Here is a 19,121-nt window from a genome sequence, read left to right on the forward strand (position 1 = left end):
AAAGAAGCCCTTTTAGACCTTGCAACATATGCTATATATCCTGTGTGTTCTCCTGTGTCCTGACGTGGAACATAAAAATCAGAGATGGCAGGAGACAAGAGGAGGGGAAAGTCAAATGGAACAAGATGAATGCAAATAACTTGGCTTGCCTCGTTGAGTTTTTCAACCACCTTTCACTGCTCCCTGGACGAACTTTCTGCCTACAGAGACTCTCAAGACTCAAATTTTCCCTTCTCACTTAAAAAAATGTATTCACCTACAGAGATTTAAACATTCATTCTTTGTTCTTTTCACTGTATTAAGCTCCTACTATGCACTTGACCCAGTGCTAGCTTCCAAGGAAACAAAGGAAAATTAGAGTTCATGGAAAAGAAACACCAAATAAAATAACTAGAATATTGTGGGATGTGCATTAATATACATCGTAGTTATCAAGTATAGAGAGGAACCCCTGGGAATTTCTAAAACTCTTTCAGGAGTTCTGCAAATCCAAACTATTTTTGTAATAAAACTATAAGTTATTTGCCTTTTTCATGCTCACTCTCTCATGAGTGTACAGTGGAGTTTTCTAGATACTGCATGGATGTCACAATAGATTGAATGCAGAAGTAGATAGGTGAATCCTGCTGTCTTCTCTTAAGCCACATACTAAAAAGACTTGTAAAATATAAAATAATCTCACCTCCTCACCATTATTATTATTTTTTTGTGGAAAAAATATTGTTTGATTTAAAAATTGTATTTTTATGTCACATATAATTGGTTTATTAATAATTTTTAAACAAATAAATAAATAAATAAGCCTCAATATTAATTTCTAACGTGATAAATATTGATAGGCACAACCCACATAAGCAAAATTTCTTTGGGAATCTCAATCATTTTGAAATAGTTTAAGACTCAAGAGGTTGCAAAACTAGTACTGAGATAACTCACGTACCCTTTGCCAAACTTCCCCCGGATAACATTACATAACCATAGCAGCTGCCAAAATCAGAATGCTGACACTGGTACAGTATTATTAACTACAGATCTACTCAGAGTTTATCAGTTTTAACATGTACTCATGAACAAAATCATGAGACATAATACCTACTCTCAAGTAATTTCTTTCCAGAGAAAGGGAAAAAATAACAGTGATATAGTATACTGTATCCAGTAGGTGAGATAGGCAATAAGTAAACACTTTCAACGCAATAAGCTCAGTGCCGCAGTTTCAACAGCACGCCTTCTAAACTTCTTGTACATTAGTACCTTGTGTACTGTAATTTTAAATGCAGTCATAACAAACAAAACACTACAGAGTCAGAGAGGAGGGAGCAGCCTAACCCCATGGATACGGAGATGGTGAAGCCTTTACAAAGGAAGGGATATTTAGGGTGAGTTTTGAGGAATGAGTAGAAGTTCTCAGAGAAAGAGAGAAGGGTATTTCAGGTACAGGTAATAGCATACTCTAAGACATAAAGCCAAAGAATGGCCATAAAAGTAAAATGATATATTGTGCAGCTATAGAAAAGAATGAAGTTGTGAGGCATGCAATGAGGTCAGTGAAACTTGGGGAAATTTTATGGTGCAAAATAAGACAGAAACAAAAGAATGAATATTGCATGGTTGCTTTTAGAAAATGCTTTCGAAAAAAATTGGAGCTTAGATTGTAAGATCTGATAGCAGTCACATTTGTTTTGGAACTGTAAATGTTATTTCCAGATTTTGAGATGCTATGCTATATATGTATAACTTGGTGTCTCCCTGAAACTCTGGGTACCTGGATGACACCTAAGATCCAGAGATGGTGTTCTGCAGCTCTGAAAGTCAGCATTGCTATATACAAAAACTGTTAAAGAAAAAGAAAGACCAGGCTTCAATTAGAGATAAAAACGAAACCGATGAGGTTGGGGCTAAGGTAAATCAGAATTCAGGGGTAAGGATGACATTGTCTGTATATTAGAACTTCACTTACTGCATGAGACCAAAAGAACAGAGGTTTATTTTGTCCTAAACCTTCATTTTCTGTAGCGCATAATCTAACTCAGTCTGTCTGCGTAGCTCACTTAAACAACCCAAACACATGGAGCCCAGGATGGGAATGAGGGCTTGTAATTCTGTATTGCTTAATGTAATGCCTGGCTATATCCCAAAATATGGTGAGCAGATAATTAAAAAGAATTGGCACAGTCCCTTAAGGGATGGGAGAAAAAATACAGAATTATTAAACTTTGCCACAGGGGAAACCCCTCATACTGGCTCAAACATTAGAGACTCCCAAGACAATACGCTAAGCCCTTGAATTTGAGGCTCACTCTTGTGAAGCTTATTTCTGTAGTGGAGAAGTTAAGCCTACCTATAGTCATGCCTAAGAGTTACTTCCAGAAATCCTCTTTTCTGCTCAGATGTGGCCTGCCTTTCTCTCTCTCTCTAAGCTCAGCTCTGTAAGTAAAATAATTACCGTCCCCCTTACATGGGACATGACATCCAGAGGTGACAATCTCCCTGGCAACACGGGATATGATTTTCAAGGATGAGTCCGGCCCTGGCACCGTGGGATTGACAACACCTTCCTGACCAAAAGGGGAAAAGAAATGTAACAAAATAAGGTATCAGTGGCTAAGAGTTGAGAGGCTGTTCTGGAGGCTACTCTTAAGTAAGCTTCAGCTAGTTATTGCTAATTACTACGGTTTGCCAAATCCCAACCCAAATCATTCCTGTTAACCTTAAAGAACACCTAGGCCTCTATCTGAGATTCTACAAAAGTTTCATGCTCTAAGATTACTTGCCAGAAACTATACCCTCCAGGCCAGAAAAGTCCTGAATCCCAGATGGGCCAGCTTCTCCAAGAACTTCAACTATTTCCATTCCCCTATCCTATATTATCAGCACCCCTTTCCAACATGAAAAATATAGGGTGGGCATAGCCCAAATACCCCTAAAGATTGGGAGAAGGATCAAAGGAGAAGGAGGATTATAACAGAGAAGATAGGATTTAAGAAATGAGTATGACAGATGAATCTTTATATTGATATTTCTTTTTGTCTCCAGCATCTTAGAGCAGCTTGAAGGAAAAAGTTAAAATTGTGGAATTGCAACCCATACCAAACTCTGAAATCTGTTCTATAACCACTTAGTACAATGTACTTTTAAATGTATTATTTTTTTGTATATATGTTATATTTCACACAAAAAAGTTTAAAAAATAATAAAAGGTATGTGCTTTTTAAAGGTGTGAACAAGAGTGAAATGATGATGTGTGATCTAAATATTGATTTACAACAACAATGTGGGGGGTATGTCACAAGGCAGTTACCGATTAGTGACCAACAAACCCTATAGAGGTGACAGTAAAGGAGGCAGAGGAGGAAGAATTGCTCTAAGCCCAGATGGCCATAAGAAGCTTCACAGAGGAGGTCAGGTTGAATCAAAGAAAGAAATAATTGCAAAGGCTAAACATGTCTGAAGCTTTTATTTTAATCCATTGGAATAAAATTGTTGAAACTTGACTATTGCAAAAGTTAACTTGGGATCTTTGTTAGCCCAGGGAATGAGCTTCTTGTTCTTGGAGAATTAGAAACCTGCTAAAGTATTTTTTTATAAATACCTTTACATCATCTTTATGAAAGCCCTTATGGATAGACCACAACCTCAAGTGGCCTCAGAGTCCCTAAGAAAGTGTTTCTGCCTAATGCTTCCTGTTACATTGAAGGAAGTTTTAGGGTGCCAACCCTTCTGACAAATTCATCATATGCCACATTTGTCTAGCTTTGGATCAGGTCTAACCATCTCTCCTTCACTGTTGGTTCTAACATGAGAGAGGAAAAGTAATATAAAGTTAAATAAAATATGGCTTGAAAACTCCATATTTTACATAATCACAGCAGGAAACACCTCTTTTTTGTAGCAAAAATTGTAAGGATAAAGAATACTAATGTATATTTTGGTAGAATTAACTTTAAAGCGTTTTTCCCCAAATATCACTTAGCAGTATTAGGTATATACTCTCAGAGTATATACACTGTAAGCATCATAAAAAATATTTAAAAATTGAACAGATAAGTGACAGCTTTATGTTCCCTTACAAAAGTATTTCATAGGCGGATCATTTTACTTAGAAGCATGTAGGAGAATGAGAAAGGGAGAAAAATGGACTTGTTTCACTTTTCTTCTCTAAGGTTTCCTTTAAACAGACCAGAGCCGAGATGTGTAATCAGCAGCCTGTAGAAGGTGACACTTGCCTCTTTTAGGTTGCGATGCATACTACCCTCAACCTCTTCTTTCTTTATGGCTAGAAAATGTGATTATGCTCAGATGTTTTATGCAGAAAATTATGCCTTTGCTTATTAACCAAAGCCTTCTCATAGGCTTCTCTTCCTGTCCTTCCTGACAAAACTGAGTAAAAAGCTGACCGGCATAATTATGGTGGCTACCATGGTAGGCATTGGGGATACAGGGACATAAGAGGTCCAGTTCCTGTCCAGGGCTTGCCATGATCACAGCGTGCAGCAGGAGTGTCGAATGTTGTGGGAATGAGAGGGAGGATCTGTGGCCTGGTCTAGGCAAGTCAGGGAAGGCTCTCTGGAGGAGGAGGCATCCCGAGCTGAGATGAGAGACACCAGGCACCACGTCAGGGAGGAAGGCGTTCCATTTGGAGAGAATAGCAAGCACAAAGGTGCAGGAGCAAGGGAAGCCTCGTGTCTCCTTTGCAGCCACAAGTGGTTTCCCAAGCCTGGAGCAGAAAATGCCCTGGTGAGTAAGCTGAGAGCATTAAGAAAAAGGTGGGAGGGGTAATTAGAGGCCAGATGTGTGGGGCTTTTGCATCAGGTGAAGTGAGGGTTCTGGCAAAGTACTGAAAGGCTCAAACTGAGAGCGGCGTTGAGGGAACGCACAATGTCCTGAGACCCAGACACTAGCAAGCAGGAGAAGCCGGTACCACCTTCCAACCTGAGGGAAGAGAAAAAGTAAATAGCTAAAACTGCAGCTCTGTGGATGCTGTTGGGAAGGGACCCACTTGTGAGTGGACCATTGCACTGAGGCAGAGGGAGCAGTGGAAGCCATGCTGTTGGCCAAAGACAACCAGGAGTCAGAGGGCAAGAGAGTCCTGAGAATGCAGGAGTTAGCCCCTGGGACACAGAAGCAGGGCAGAGACTGAGGAGCAGATAGAGAATAAATCACACAGCGAGTTTGGGCTTTATCTAAAGAACAGTAAACAAAGAGCCCTTGAACGGTTTTAAACAGAGAAATGACATGGTCAAATTTACTTTTAAGGAACAATAATTCTGATTCTAGAGTGGAAGATGGATCAAAAGGAGGAAAGGTTGAACCCAGAGATACCAGGGAGAAAGGTATTGCTGCAAAGTAGGGGGAAACTAAAAATGTTGTGGAGAAGAAGCCCCTGCATAAATTGATGGGATAAGCTGAGGTCTTGCTATGAAAAACATGCTTTAATGGCAGCAGGGTCTGAAGAGGAAAAGTTCCTACCCTGGGAGTCTGGGAAGACTTCTTGCAGAAGGTAAGGTTTGAGTTTGTTCTGGAGGCAAAGTTAAGACAAGCAACTCCAACTGTGTTCCAGTGCAGAGAAAGTTTACCCAGCAAAGAGCATTGTTTATGGTGCATTGATAATTAAACCTGACCCTCCATTTGCTATGCTTCATGGACCTTTAGTTGGGAGGACCTCACATATGTGTGTTGTTATTTTAATGAACATTTCCACCCACGCACCCCCATGCCAACCACGTAAATCCCCAGCAAGAATATATGGTTCTTTAAGAGTCATTACCGTGGGTGCTCACACTTACAGCATGAAACCTCAAATGAATGTTTCTTGCAACCACTTTGCTTTCTCATCGAGGCTGTTCAAATGTCAGTGGTTTTAGCACTGAGCATAACCTTTATGAATTTTCACCAGAGTTTTAGAAACACAGCCTGTGCAGGATTTCCCTTACAGCAGGCATTCAGAATATTTTATATACATTCTTACAAGCCAAGAATTCCGGCAGCGCCATCAAACTGCCTTTGAGACATCATGCATGTTTGAGTGCTGCAAAAAGGCAATAGTTCTCTTATCATGCCCACATGCCAAGCAAGGAATCATCGTTCATTTCCTCACTCATTCAAAAAAATATTTCCTGAGGGCCTATTATGAGACAAGCACTCCTAGAGGTAATAGAATGCAATCTGAACAAAATGAAGTTCCTGTCTTCATGAAGCTTACATTTCAGTGAAAGAGACAGCCCTTCAACATGAGCTAGTTTGCTATACAGCACTTTTCACCACCTGATCCATTATTTGTTGAGAACCACTGCCTTACAGCAGCACTCACAAATGGTTGAGTGAGCCAGTGTGTTGGCAAATGGTATTTGTCTAAGTTCTGGCTCCTGGTATTCCTTATCTGACCTTTGCCATCTTCAATTCTTATCTCCATCAACATAGCCGATTACCTCTCACTCACAGCCATTCCCCTATTCTTCCTTTCTAAGAGAACTCCCATCTGCTTTGGGTATTATTTGGCAAGGTATCCCAAAAATGATTAAATTGGTCTAAAATAATCAGTGTACTCTCACTTCCATTTGCTAAAGCTTGGCTTCAAAGTGGGCATATGACCCAGTTCTCCACTGCAGTATAAAGAGAACTTCTTTCCCCTTCTTGTTTTTGGACATTGCCCTGTGGAGACTTGATGTTTGAAGCTGCCACAGCCACCTTGCCTGTTTCCATAGGGGGAGGACCAACCAGAAGGATGAAAAGAGCTGGATGCTGGTGACATCTCTGAGCTGCTACCCCCACCTTAGAACTCCCTGGCTCTGGGCACACGTAGGCAAATGCCCTTGCTCTTTTAGCCATTTTTTAGTCAGATATCTTGTTACCTGCTGCCCAAAGCATCCTAAATAAGATAGCTGCAATACTGGTAAAATGCTCCCTTGTTCCAACGACCCATTTGGATGAGTATCTATGGCTGGACCTGTTGCATACTCCACAGATTCCAATGCCACTTTTACTCTTGCTCTACCTCTAATTCCAGCCTTGGCTCTTTCCCCTGGAGCCATTATCCCCTTGCCAGCCTAGCCGTAGGCATCATTCCTGAGGGAACCACCAGACTTCTGGGAAAAACTGCAAAGTTTAGATATATAAAACAGCCCTACTTGACTCTCTAAGTCACAGCAGGGCAAATTGATTCAGCATTTATTCACTTCTTCATTTAGTCACCAAATGTTTATTGAGCCTCCACTATGTCCTAGGGATCAAGCTTGATGTGGGGATATAAATAGTGAATAAAACAAATGCTTTCTGCCCTCAGGGAGTTTATAGTCCATTATATAATCAAACATATCAGCATATAATTGCAAACTGTAAACAGGATTATGAAGAAAAGCACAGGGTACTGCATGATAAATGAGTAGGAAGGTGAAGACAATCACCAGTAGGAAAGTCTTCTCCATGTGGGGTTAACAATTCAGAGGGACCCTTGAACTCAGATTAGAAAATTATTACAGCTTTATTTTCACTATCCTCTAACTGAAATGTAGCATTTCCTCTGATTTATTATTATGGTCAACCAATGCAGTTTTGTTTTACTGGTTGCAGAGATCTTACAATGGTGTTATGTTCATCACTGCTTTGACATTATGAGAGTTATTAAGCCTGCACTGAAGTCCTGGTATTTGATGAGCCAATAAAGAAGTACATATTTTATGACAGCACGATTAAAAAATATTTTGATAATCTATTTCAATAGAATTACATTCCTATATATTTTATGGATTTAAAAACATTCTTCTAAGGGACATAGGCTTCACTAGACTACCAAATGGGTCCTGGCACAAAAATGGTTAAGAACCCTATTTTTCATTTTTTATACAGCTGGGTGAGTCACTATGAAAAACAAACATCTCCACCTCCTTCTTGGTCTTCACTGTGTTTCCAGAGACTCATGTAAGGATCATCCCAGAGAAGAGTAAAATAAATGAAGATCACCCAAAAGAGAACAAGCAAAGGCTATTTACTCAGAGTTTTCCAGGGAGTCAGGCATTATCACTTGAGTTCAGCAAAGACCCAAAAGCAGACAATGGCATGGGAAGCTGTATAGTGGAAAGAAGGGAAGGCTTCAGGTATGCCCTGACTGGAGATGTTGACATGGAGAAGCTGGAGTTAGGCAAACTAGAAGTGGGCATTTTATGTGATTAGTTTGGGGAGCATATATGGCTTTCCATGAGTGGTCCTAAGCTAGAAGTAGACACAAAAATTAGGGAAGCTGGAAATTATTGAACAAGTCCTGACCTTTCTGGGTTGATTGCTACAGAGGTTGTGGTTTGGTTTCAAGGGCTGGTTGTCATAGAGGTTGTTTGTCAGAGTTCTTTTGTCATATGTGGTCTGTCATTGTCTGTTTGCATACTGAGTTTCGGGAGCTGGGAACTGAAGGTAGGACTTAGAGAGGAAGTGGCTTTGAAACAAACTATTCTGAGTGAGAGAGAAATGCCCAGTATTAGGAAGAGGATAGATTTTGGATGGTTCCTGCCACTAACAGGTAGCTGCACCTCACACCCCTACACCCCCGCCATTGTAGTACTACAAGGAAGTGCCAGGACCTAGTCTCCATGGAAATCAGGGAAGGTGCCCAGAGGCCTAGCACCAGGCTGGAAGGTTCTCAGTCTCAGCACTGAACCCATGAATAACACAGCAAAGACGAGTGAACTCTCGGACCTGGACAATGAGCACCTCAACAGTGAACCCCCCTCCCCCGACCATGATGCTCCAAAGGCCTTGGATGCTGCCCAACCTCCATTACACACCCAAAAAAAAAGAAGACAAATGGGATTTCTTGCCTCCCCAGTAAATTGGGACTTAAAATCTGATTATTTAAAAAGTAAATAATGTGCCATGTCATGCATGTAAGTGTTTATATGGAATAAAATTCATATCTGCTTTATTGAGAGATGAAAATGTATAAAGACTAGCTAAGTTAAGATTGGTAGGGATGAAACTGTACTTAGCAGAGGGCAGCATATGCAAAGGCCCAGGGGTGCAAGCAAGAGCCATGTTAAGGAATGTAGACATTTTAGTAACAGTACTGGGATGGCTTTAAGGGTATATTTAGGCTTAAAGTGTGTGTTTACTTTGGGGTGAGCAGAAGGTAGTTGAAATGACCAAATTTGCATTTTAAGTAAATCTCATTGGCTGAAGTATAGAGAAAGCATTGGAGAAGGATAAGAGCAGGTGAGCAGAGGAGGCTCTTTAAAAATCTACTGCAATTTTCTTGTGAGAAATGATGGTGACTTAAACTAGAGAGGTGGCAACAGAAGTGAAGGAAAATGAGGGGGATTCAAGAAATAATTAGGGAGTCTCTAGAGCAGCTGGTAAATAACCAGGAACTGTCTGGAACAACTGTTTGGGGGACTTCTGTGACCGGACACACATTGCACATCAGTCTGGAATGGGTGTAAGGGCTGAGATCTCAGGGCAGAGCTATAAGTAAAGCCCACAAACTGCGGAGGCTGGTGCCCCCTCCCTCCCTGGCCCAGCAGGCTGTGTTGGAGACACACAGTCTGTGGGAAAAAGAAGCAGTCTCATTACCCTTCAGTAATTAGCAGTTTCAAAATGTTTAAATGCCCCACTTTTCTCCATTCCATATTCAATAGAAAATAAGGTAGGAAATTGAATGTTTTGTTTAAAAAAAAAAAACAAAATATCAAATACTTGTTTTACACCAACAATTTATTCTAATCTGTACATTCTGCTTCCCCATTCTTGGAGATTAAAACCAGGATTAGAAACTTGACCAGCTGGCAGGCTATGATGATTGGTATTTAAAAAGCCAGCATCACCTATAGTTTCCAAAGGATTATAGCAGTTGGCCTGTTTGTGTGGTAGTTAATAGGTTCAGTATTTTAATTCAGTACCTAGTGCTCTAGGTCAGCTCACTCTACAACTGTGGTGCAGTGGCCCTGCCTGCCCGGCGCCCAGCCGTGCTGTGTCAGTGGCCCCTCTCACACTCACTCTGGACTGCTCGTGAGCACTTGCCAAGGGAACTGGTGCACTCCTGGCTCCTTCATTTTCTTGTCACTCTTCCTTCTGCAATGACGTGTTATTTTAGGCCTTGCTAGTTTTGCATACTGATAACTGATGGCATTATATGGCATTGTGTCTGAACAGCTGTCAGGGAAGCCATGTTGATGCACCACCTGCCTACCCACCCATCACAGAGACCAGTCCTGCGGTACAGGGATGGGGTTGGCCTCATCTCCACCATGCAGATGATGCCCAAAGAACAAGTCCAGTGACATTTAACTCAATGGGTTCTGAAGAGGCTGAACAGTTGCAGGTTCCATGGGTTTGAATGAAAGTGAGTATCTTTAAGCAACACTTGCAATATTCTAAAAAACTACATATTGTGCTGGCTGTAGCCAAAGGTCAGCATTCCTATTACACTATTAACTGAGGTAGGTAAAGGTCACCCATCCTCAGCTACAACTCCAGTTGCTGTGGCTAAGCCCTTACTACTTGTTTCATAAAAGAACATGTGTTAGTTCTTACACACACACAAAGGATAAAGTATTTGGTACTGAAACTGAAAACAAGCCTTGTGTATTCAAGAATCTTCACAGTTTCAATTGGACATATTTTCTTTTTAGGAACAAGGGAAAACTCTCCCATTTTTTAGCTATTCTTTTATGTCAATTCTATAAAATTGCCTGTACCTCTATGAATATTTTTTAAAGATTTGGTTTTATAAATATTTAATATTCTGATAGTTTGATTTTGAATTATAAATGTCAAGAATTATTTTTGGGTTTTTTATGCTTTATTATACTGTGTTAAAAAGGAAAAAAATTATACATTTTTAGAATGTTTTTATGGGTAAATTTAATGTACTGAAAATAAAAATTAAAAAAAGAAGCAGTTTCTACTAGGAGTAAGGAAAAATAGCTCAACCATCTCCTATTGTGATTTTAATTAACTAATTGGAACTGCTGTATACAAGTTCTGAGCACAGATAAACCCAGAGCAAGCAGGAAAAGAACCCTAAAGTCTCTCCCAACAGAGTGGAGGCAGAGTTGATGGAAAAAAAGATGGAGGCTTTTGGATTTGGCTGAGCTCAGAATACTGGTAAAGGGCTTTGCCCAAAGAAAGGGGCACACAGAGCCAGGTAGCAACTCTGGCTTTTGACTGGAGAAACTTGGGGGCTCAGAACTGGCTCTGAGAAGAGATTTCTTCTCTTCTTCTGTTTTTTTTTTTCAATTTACTCTGACTAGCACATTAGAGAAAGCCTCAGGCATTTTCAATTGTCAGGACTGACAGAGGTAGGGGAAGAGTTAAGATATGTTTGAGAAACAAATTAACTAATCAAGTGAAGGAGAGTATTCCCTAAAGGGTGTATCTTCCCCAAGAAAGGGGGGTGAGGCCCAGTTCAAATGGCAGCTCTCATTCAGAGAATTCAGACCCCAGGGGCTGGAAGACAGAAACAGCTTAAGCCTGTTTCTACCTCAGCCTCTGTCTCTATAACACTCCTGGCAGGGACAGGATCTGCTGAGGATTAAGTTTACTGTACCACTTTACACTGAGGAGGGGTTGTGGGCTGATAAGCACCACCTGCTGGGCAGGACAGGAAAAGCACAGAGACAAGAGACTTCTCAGGAAAGTCTAAAAGTCTGCTGAGTTCTCAGAAATATTTGGTACTGATCACACCTGCCTCCTGAGGCCTGGTCCTGTCTTGTCTGAGAAAATCTGAGTGGTGTCAATCATATCTAGGAAGACCCTCCTCAAAAATACTGTTCTTTATAGGCAGGGAAAGAACCAGACAAACAAGAGCTGGAAAAGATCAGTTAAATAGAAGCTATATGAGAGGTTTAGAGTAAGATGAACTTGAATGCCAAAGAATGATAAAGAATGAAGCCAATAACAAGAAAACCTAGGTAAAAGAGTAAAAATTACCTCCGGAATAAACTCAACGAGGAAAGCTGATGCCTAGGCACCAGTAAAAAATACCAGCCAAACTAGGAAAAACAAAATAATGGCACAGTCAAAGTAACAAACTAGCACTTCAAAGGAGATATAGGAGTTGAAAGAACTAATTAAATACGTTCGAACAAACTTGCTAAATCAAATAAAAAATCAAATCAACACATCGAGGGGATATATGGCAAAAGAGATGAAGGACATAAGGAAGACAGAGGGTGACCATAAAGAAGAAATTGAAAGCTTTATAAAGCAAATGGCAGAACTTATGGGAATGAAAAGAACCATAGAAAAGATGAAAAACACAATGGATATTTACAACAGCAGATTTGAAGAGGCAGAAGAAAGGATGAGTAAACTGGAGAAGAGGACATATGAAATTCTACACAAAGAAGAACAGATAGGGAAAAGAATGGAAAAATATGAGCAGGGTCTCAGGGAACTGAATGACAACATGAAGCACATAAAAGTATGTGTTATGTCCATTCTAGAAGGAGAAGAGAAGGGAAAAGGTGCAGAAAGAATAATGGAGGAAATAATCACTGAAAAATTTCCATCTCTTATGAAAGATATAAAATTACAGGTCCAGGAAGTGCAGCATACCCCAAACAGAATAGATCCAAATAGACCTACTCTAAGACACTTACTAATCAGATTTTCAAGTGTCAAAGACAAGAGAATTCTGAAAGCAGCAAAGAAAAGCAATCCATCACATAAAAAGGGAAGCTCAATAAGACTATGTGTGGATTTCTCATATGGTCCAAGTGGCAGAATAGCTTGTATAACAGCCTGGTCCTGTCACAGAGCCTCCTCTTGATCAGGTCTCCACTCAAAACTAGCTGATCTTCTGGTTACTCAGTAAATGGGCCAGAGTAGCAGAACTAAATGCAGAATATGCTGTCTCCAAAATCCAAAGACACAAATTAAGCATTGTGCCTCTTTTTTGGTCATAGAAGGGGCCAGATGCAACAGCTTATCCTTCACCTTAGAAGGGATATCTCAAAAGGCCCCACACCACTTGACATCTCGAAATTACACTGAGGTGGAAGCCCATGTGTTTTTGTTGGATCTCCCATCCCATGACACACAAATGCCTTACCAGTGAGTCTAGCGTAGTTGCTACTTCTTGCTTACTCTGTCCAATCAATATGATATCATCAATGCAATGGACCATTGTGATGTCTTGTTTGAAGGAGAAAATATCAAGTTCCTTGGGGATAAGGTTATGACAGGGCGTCCACTAAGGTAGGATGGTGAAAGTATATTGCTGGCCTTACCAGCTGAAAGCAAACTCTTTCTGGTGGTCCTTACTAACACTATTGATTTGCCAATCAATAGCTGCATATCAGGCACCAGGGGATGGGATGATTGCTCAAACAATGAAACCACATCAGGAATAACAACTGCAATTGTAGTCAACACCTGGTTAAGTTTATGATAATCCACTGTTATCCTCCATGGCCCATCCATTTTCTTCACAGGCCAAATAGGAGAGTTGAATGGGGATATGGTGGGAATCAGCACCCCTGCATCCTTCAAGTCCTTAAGAGTGGCACTAATTTCTGCAATCCCTCCAGGATCCCAGTATTGCTTCATATTCACTACTTTGCTAGGTAGGGGCAGTTCTAGTGGCTTCCACTTGGCCTTTCTTACCATAATAGCCCTCACTCCATGAGTCAGAGGGCCAATATGGGGATTCTGCCAGGTGCTTCCTATGTCTACTCTAATTATGCATTCTGGAGCTGGGAAAATAACTACAAATTGGGTTTGGGGACCCACTGGACCCACTGTGAGATGGATCTGTGCTAAAATTCCATCAATTGCCTAACTTCTTTTAGCTCCTATTCTAATTGGTGGACGAGAATGACATTTTGGGTTCCCTGGAATTAATGTCACTTCTGAACCAGTGTCTAGCAATCCCCCCAATATTTGATCATTTCCTTTCACCCTGGTACTAGACCGTAGGTCTCCTTGGAGAAGACTGGGAGGGAGATAAACAGTATAAATTTGTGGCAGCGTAGCAGGGTCCTTCCACAAAGGGACCTGGCCTTCCCCTCATTCAAGGGGCTCTGTGTCTATAAACTCTCTCATGTCTGGAAATTGATTATGGGGCCATGACTCTCTGTTTCTGCAATTCAAGTTACACTTCTGTTCACTTGACTTAGAATTCTTCTCTTTACACACCTCAAGCAAGAATGTAGTAGACTACCCATCTGTTTTACTTCTAGGTATCCCATGATTTATTAGCCAATGCCATAGGTCTCTGTGAGTCAGAGTATTTTGACTCCTGCGTTGAGTCTGCTGTCCATTACAGTAGCCACACCCACCTTGTCTTTGGCATTTAAGTGCCACCACCTACCTGACTTTTGCCAACTCAAGATCTGATCATCCTCATTGTATTTGAGTATTCTAGCTTAGTGACAGCTAAGTGACAGTAATTTCTTACCTATAGAGAAGGCAACTACACAGTTCTTTTAGGGATGATGGAACAGCTCTTGCAAATTTATTTCTCACCATTGTGGTAAAAAATGTCTCCCAAGGGCATTCCTGAGGTATGTCAGCAGGCCATCCATGCTAAATTCACCCTAACATTCCAGTCTCTCTAGAAGCCTTTGGATCTACTCAGGTATTTCAGCCTCAGGTAATGTTGGCCATATTTTGATCCATGTTTCAGCCAACCACCAAAACAAACTGTTAATGCCCTTTCTAATCCCTAGAACTACAACACTGAATGCAGAATCTCTGCTTAGAGGCCCATATAAATAAATTCAGTCTGATACAGCTTGATATTCCTTCCAGCATTACCCCACACCCTTAATATCCATTCCCACACATATTCTCCTGATTTCTGTCTATATATATTGGAAAACTCATGCAGTTCTTTTGAAGTATAGTGTACCTCCTCATGGGTGACACTTTGTACCTAACCTTTTCAAGCTTTTTGAGACTTTAGTCTAGTATAAGTACAAAAAAAAAAAAAACAGGGGTAGTGGGAGCGGGTCATAAAAAGAATTAAAAGTGTCTTTCAAGCCAATTACCTTAAGGCATTCCTTTGCAGTTTCATCTGATGAAACAGGATTAATCTCTGCAGACATGGGAGCAATGGCTGTTTCCCCGGGGAAGGTAGTTTCATGCCTTGTAGGCACTGAAGGGTTAATCTCTTCAGGCAGAGGTTAGAGGGCCAACTCCTCAGGGCAGACTTGAGGTCAGGAAGACATTTCCTCAAGGCAGGCTGGATCTCTGGTACCTCTTTCCTCATAGCAGGCTGGAGATGGGGCAGCTATGTCTTCAATATAGAACATTGCAGGTTTATCTAGAATAGACTCATCAGAATCTGGGTTTCAGTATCTCCACAGCCATCATTATCAATCCATGTGTCCCATTCCAATTCTCAGGGTCCCATTCCTTTCCAATCAATGCCCTCACTTTAACAGCAGACATGTTGCAAGGTTGGGATTTCAGTTTATGTTGCAAATCTGCTACTCTAACAATGAGACTCTGGGTCTGATTTTCAGAGATCTCAAGTCTTCTGCTATAGGAAATAAAATTTTCCTTCAGAGCACTCATAGAAACTTTTCCATCTTTCATATGGTACTTAAGCTGCAAATTTTTCGCCTTCAACTCACCCCTTCCTTTTATAACTGTATCCAGTGCATCTAGGGACAACCAGCCAACATGATTATACCTTTTAACTCCACAAAACTCTGTTAAAGTGTCAAAAACATTTTCACTCAGAGCCTTGCCTCATATAAGTATACAATTAGCAGAATCAAATGGTCATATTTTGTGTATATCTCTTGCCAATTCACCCCCTAAGCTCTCAGTGCCATCCTTATTAATGGAAATACAGTCATCAGTGCCTTTGAATCTAATTAGAGTACAAGACCAACTGTAAAAGTCATTTTTAAGATTCTGTGCCTCAAGAACCACTCCCAAGACAGACAAAACTGTATTAGTCAGTTTCTAGAGAAACAGAACCAACAGGAGGCATTTATAAGTCTGAGGTTTATTAAAGTGTCTAATGCAACTGTGGGGACATAAGAGTCCAAAATCTGTCAGGCAGTCCATGAAGTGGCAGCTCCACTGAAAGTACTCAGTGAACTCCCCAGGAGGGCTGGTTGGCCAAAGAGGAAAGAGGGATCCTCTCCTTAAAAACATTCAGATGATGTGATTAAGTGTCACCCATGGTAGAACACACTTCCTTTAGCCAACTGCAGATATGATCAGCCATGTATTCAACCAACATGTTCATGATTCAAGTTCAAGAAATGTCCTCAGACCAACAGAAAGGCCAGTGCTTGTTTGACCAGACAACTAGGCACTGTCACCTGGCCAAGTCTGACACATGAACCTGACCATCACATTCATTATTAGGTATATACCTGGAAGAACTGAAAAAAAAAAACAGGAATGGACATTTGCACACCAGTGTTTATGATGGCAATATCCATGATTTGCAATGGATGGGGATGGCCTAAGAGTATATTGACTGTTGAATTGGACACACAATATTACATACAATGGAATATTGAGTAACTGCATGAAGGAATGAGTTCGGAGGGATGCAACTAAATGAGTGGACCTTGAGGATATTATGTTGAGTGAAATAAGCCAGAAACAAAAAGATAAATATTATAATGCCTCACTAATAGAGACTAACTATAATGTGAAAACTCTGAGGATTCAATTTGAGAGCATAGGTTGTCAGGGGAAGGCTTATTGCAAAGGTTCTTAGATTGTAAGCTCAAAACAGCAGCCAAATATATTCCTAAATTGTAACTGTTATTTCTAAATTCTGGAATGTGGAGCTCTTTGTGTATAACCTGGTCGTTACCTGGAATTTCAGGTATCTGTATGACACTGGAGACTCAGGACTAGAGTTCTTCTGCTATGAAAGCCAGCATTGCTCCATATGGCAACTGTTTAAAAAGCTGAAAAAGAGATCAAATTTCAATTCGAGATATGAAAGAAGCTGATCTGATTAAGAGTAAGGTAAATCAGACTAAATGGTAAAGGATGATATTGATTGTGTTTTAAGACTTTAATTTCTGTGTGAGACCAAAGGAAGAGATGCTTATTTGGTGCAAAATCTATATTTTATGTAACACACTGTGTAATTTAACCTCTATGGTCAGTTTATTCGAACACCATAATTGCATGGAACCTTGAATAGGGAGTGAGATCTTATTGGTTTTTACAGATTAGGTGATGTCTTGATACATCCCAGAGTAATCTGGACAGAAAATAAAAAGGCATTAGCAAAGTCCCCTAGAGGGACTGGGAACAAAAATGGAAATAAACTTCCCTAGCTGGGGAATCCTGATATTCTTGTAAGCATTGAGGACTACCAATTTAATAGGTCAAGCCCCTGTTCTTGGGGCTTGCCCTTATGAAACTTATTCTTGCAAAGAAGAAACCAAATCTATTTACAATTATGACTAAGAGTCACCTCCAGTATTCTAGTTTGCTACCTGCTGGAATTCAATATACCACAAATGGAACGGCTTTTAAAAGGGGGTGTTCTAGTTTGCTAGCTGCCAGAATGCAACACACCAGACACGGATTGGCTTTTAATAAAAGGGGATTTATTTTGTTGGTTCTTCAGAGGAAAGGCAGCTAACTTTCCACTGAGGTTCTTTCTTACGTGGAAGGTACAAGATGGTCTCTGCTGGTCTTCTCTCCAGGCCCCTGGGTTCCAACAACTTTCCCTGGGGTGACTTCTTTCTGCATCTCCAAAGGCCTGGGCTGAGCTGCTAGTGCTGAGATGAGGAATACCGAGCTGCTTAGTTGTGCTACATTGCGATCTCTCATTTAAGTACCAGCCAATTAAGTCAAACATCACTCATTGCAGCAGACACGCCTCCTAGCCGACTGCAGATGTAATTAGCAACAGATGAGGTTCACGTACCATTGGCTTATGTCCGCAGCAAAAAGACTAGGTATGCTTACCTGGCCAAGTTGACAACTGAATCTAACTAACACAGGGGAGATTTGATAAATTGCTAGTTTACAGTTCTAAATTTAATTTGTAAAATTGTCCAAATTAAAACAAGTCTATAGAAATGTCCAATCTAAAGCATCCAAGGAAAGATACCTTTGTTCAAGAAGGCCAATGACATTCAGCATTCCTCTCTCAGCTGGAAGGGCACATGGTGAAGATGACAACATCTACTAGCTTCCTCTCCAGGCCTCTTGCTTCATGAAGTTACCCAGTGGTGTTCTCCTTCATCTCCAAAGCTAACTAGCTGTGGACCCTGTGGTTCTCCTGTCATTCTGCTGTTGTTCTCTCATTTCTCAAAAGGAAGTCTCTCCAAACTGTCTCTCTTTTAAATCAAGACCCATGTAGAATGGGTGGGGACACATTATCATCTAATCAAGTTTAATACCCACAACTGATTGAGTCACATCTCCATGGAGATAACCTAATCAAGTTTCCAACCTAAAGTACTAAATAGGGGTTTGAAGAAACCATTGCTCTCACAAGACTGATTAGGATTAAAACGTGGCTTTTCTAGGGTACATAAATCCTTTCAAACCAGCATACCCAGTGAACCTCTTTTGTTGCTTAGCTGTGGCCTCTCTCTCTAATCCAACTCTGCAGGTAAACTCACTGTACCCTCCATATGGGATATGATTCCCAGGGGTGTAAACCCCATTGGCAACATGGGACAAGACTCCTGGGGATGAGCCTGACCCTGGTATGATGGGATTGAGAAAGACTTATTGACTAAAAGGGGAAGACAAATGAAACATAAAGTTTCATTGATTGAGAGATTTCAAATAGATTAAGCAGTTATTCTGGAGTTTATTCTTATGCATTATATATCCCTTTTAGGTTTTAATGTATTAGAATAGCTAGAAGGAAATACCTGAAACTGTTGAACTGTAATCCAGTAGCCTTGATTCTTGAAGATGATTGTATAACTAAGCTTTTATGGAATGACCATGTGATTGCGAAACCATTGTAACAGACACTCCTTGTATCCAGTATATGGACAGATGAGTAACAAAAAAATATATAAATAATATATAAAGACAAAAAATAAATAAATAATAGAAGAGTATAGGTGGTATGGGATGTTTTGGATGTTCTTTTTTTCTTTTTTTTTGGAGTAATGAAATTTTTCAAAAATTGGTTGTAGTGATGAATGCACAACTATGTGATGAAACTATAAACCACTGAT

The 19,121-nt window shown here is 40.4% G+C and overlaps 1 long non-coding RNA gene across 6 annotated transcripts in view; it reads right to left on the reverse strand.

Moving 5' to 3' along the window:
- Window positions 1-19,121, reverse strand: part of LOC143663066 (uncharacterized) — a 114,068-nt gene that overhangs the window by 16,734 nt on the left and 78,213 nt on the right. For 5 of the 6 annotated variants that reach the window (XR_013165790.1, XR_013165788.1, XR_013165787.1 and 2 more), the window contains one exon: window positions 16,772-16,868. This is a non-coding gene — a long non-coding RNA (uncharacterized LOC143663066). Of the gene's footprint in view, window positions 1-15,184; window positions 15,251-16,771; window positions 16,869-19,121 lie in introns of all 6 variants that reach the window. The other variant, XR_013165791.1, reaches the window with a different exon arrangement.

Source organism: Tamandua tetradactyla, chromosome 19, assembly GCF_023851605.1.
Source record: "Tamandua tetradactyla isolate mTamTet1 chromosome 19, mTamTet1.pri, whole genome shotgun sequence".
Lineage (NCBI taxonomy): Eukaryota > Metazoa > Chordata > Mammalia > Pilosa > Myrmecophagidae > Tamandua > Tamandua tetradactyla.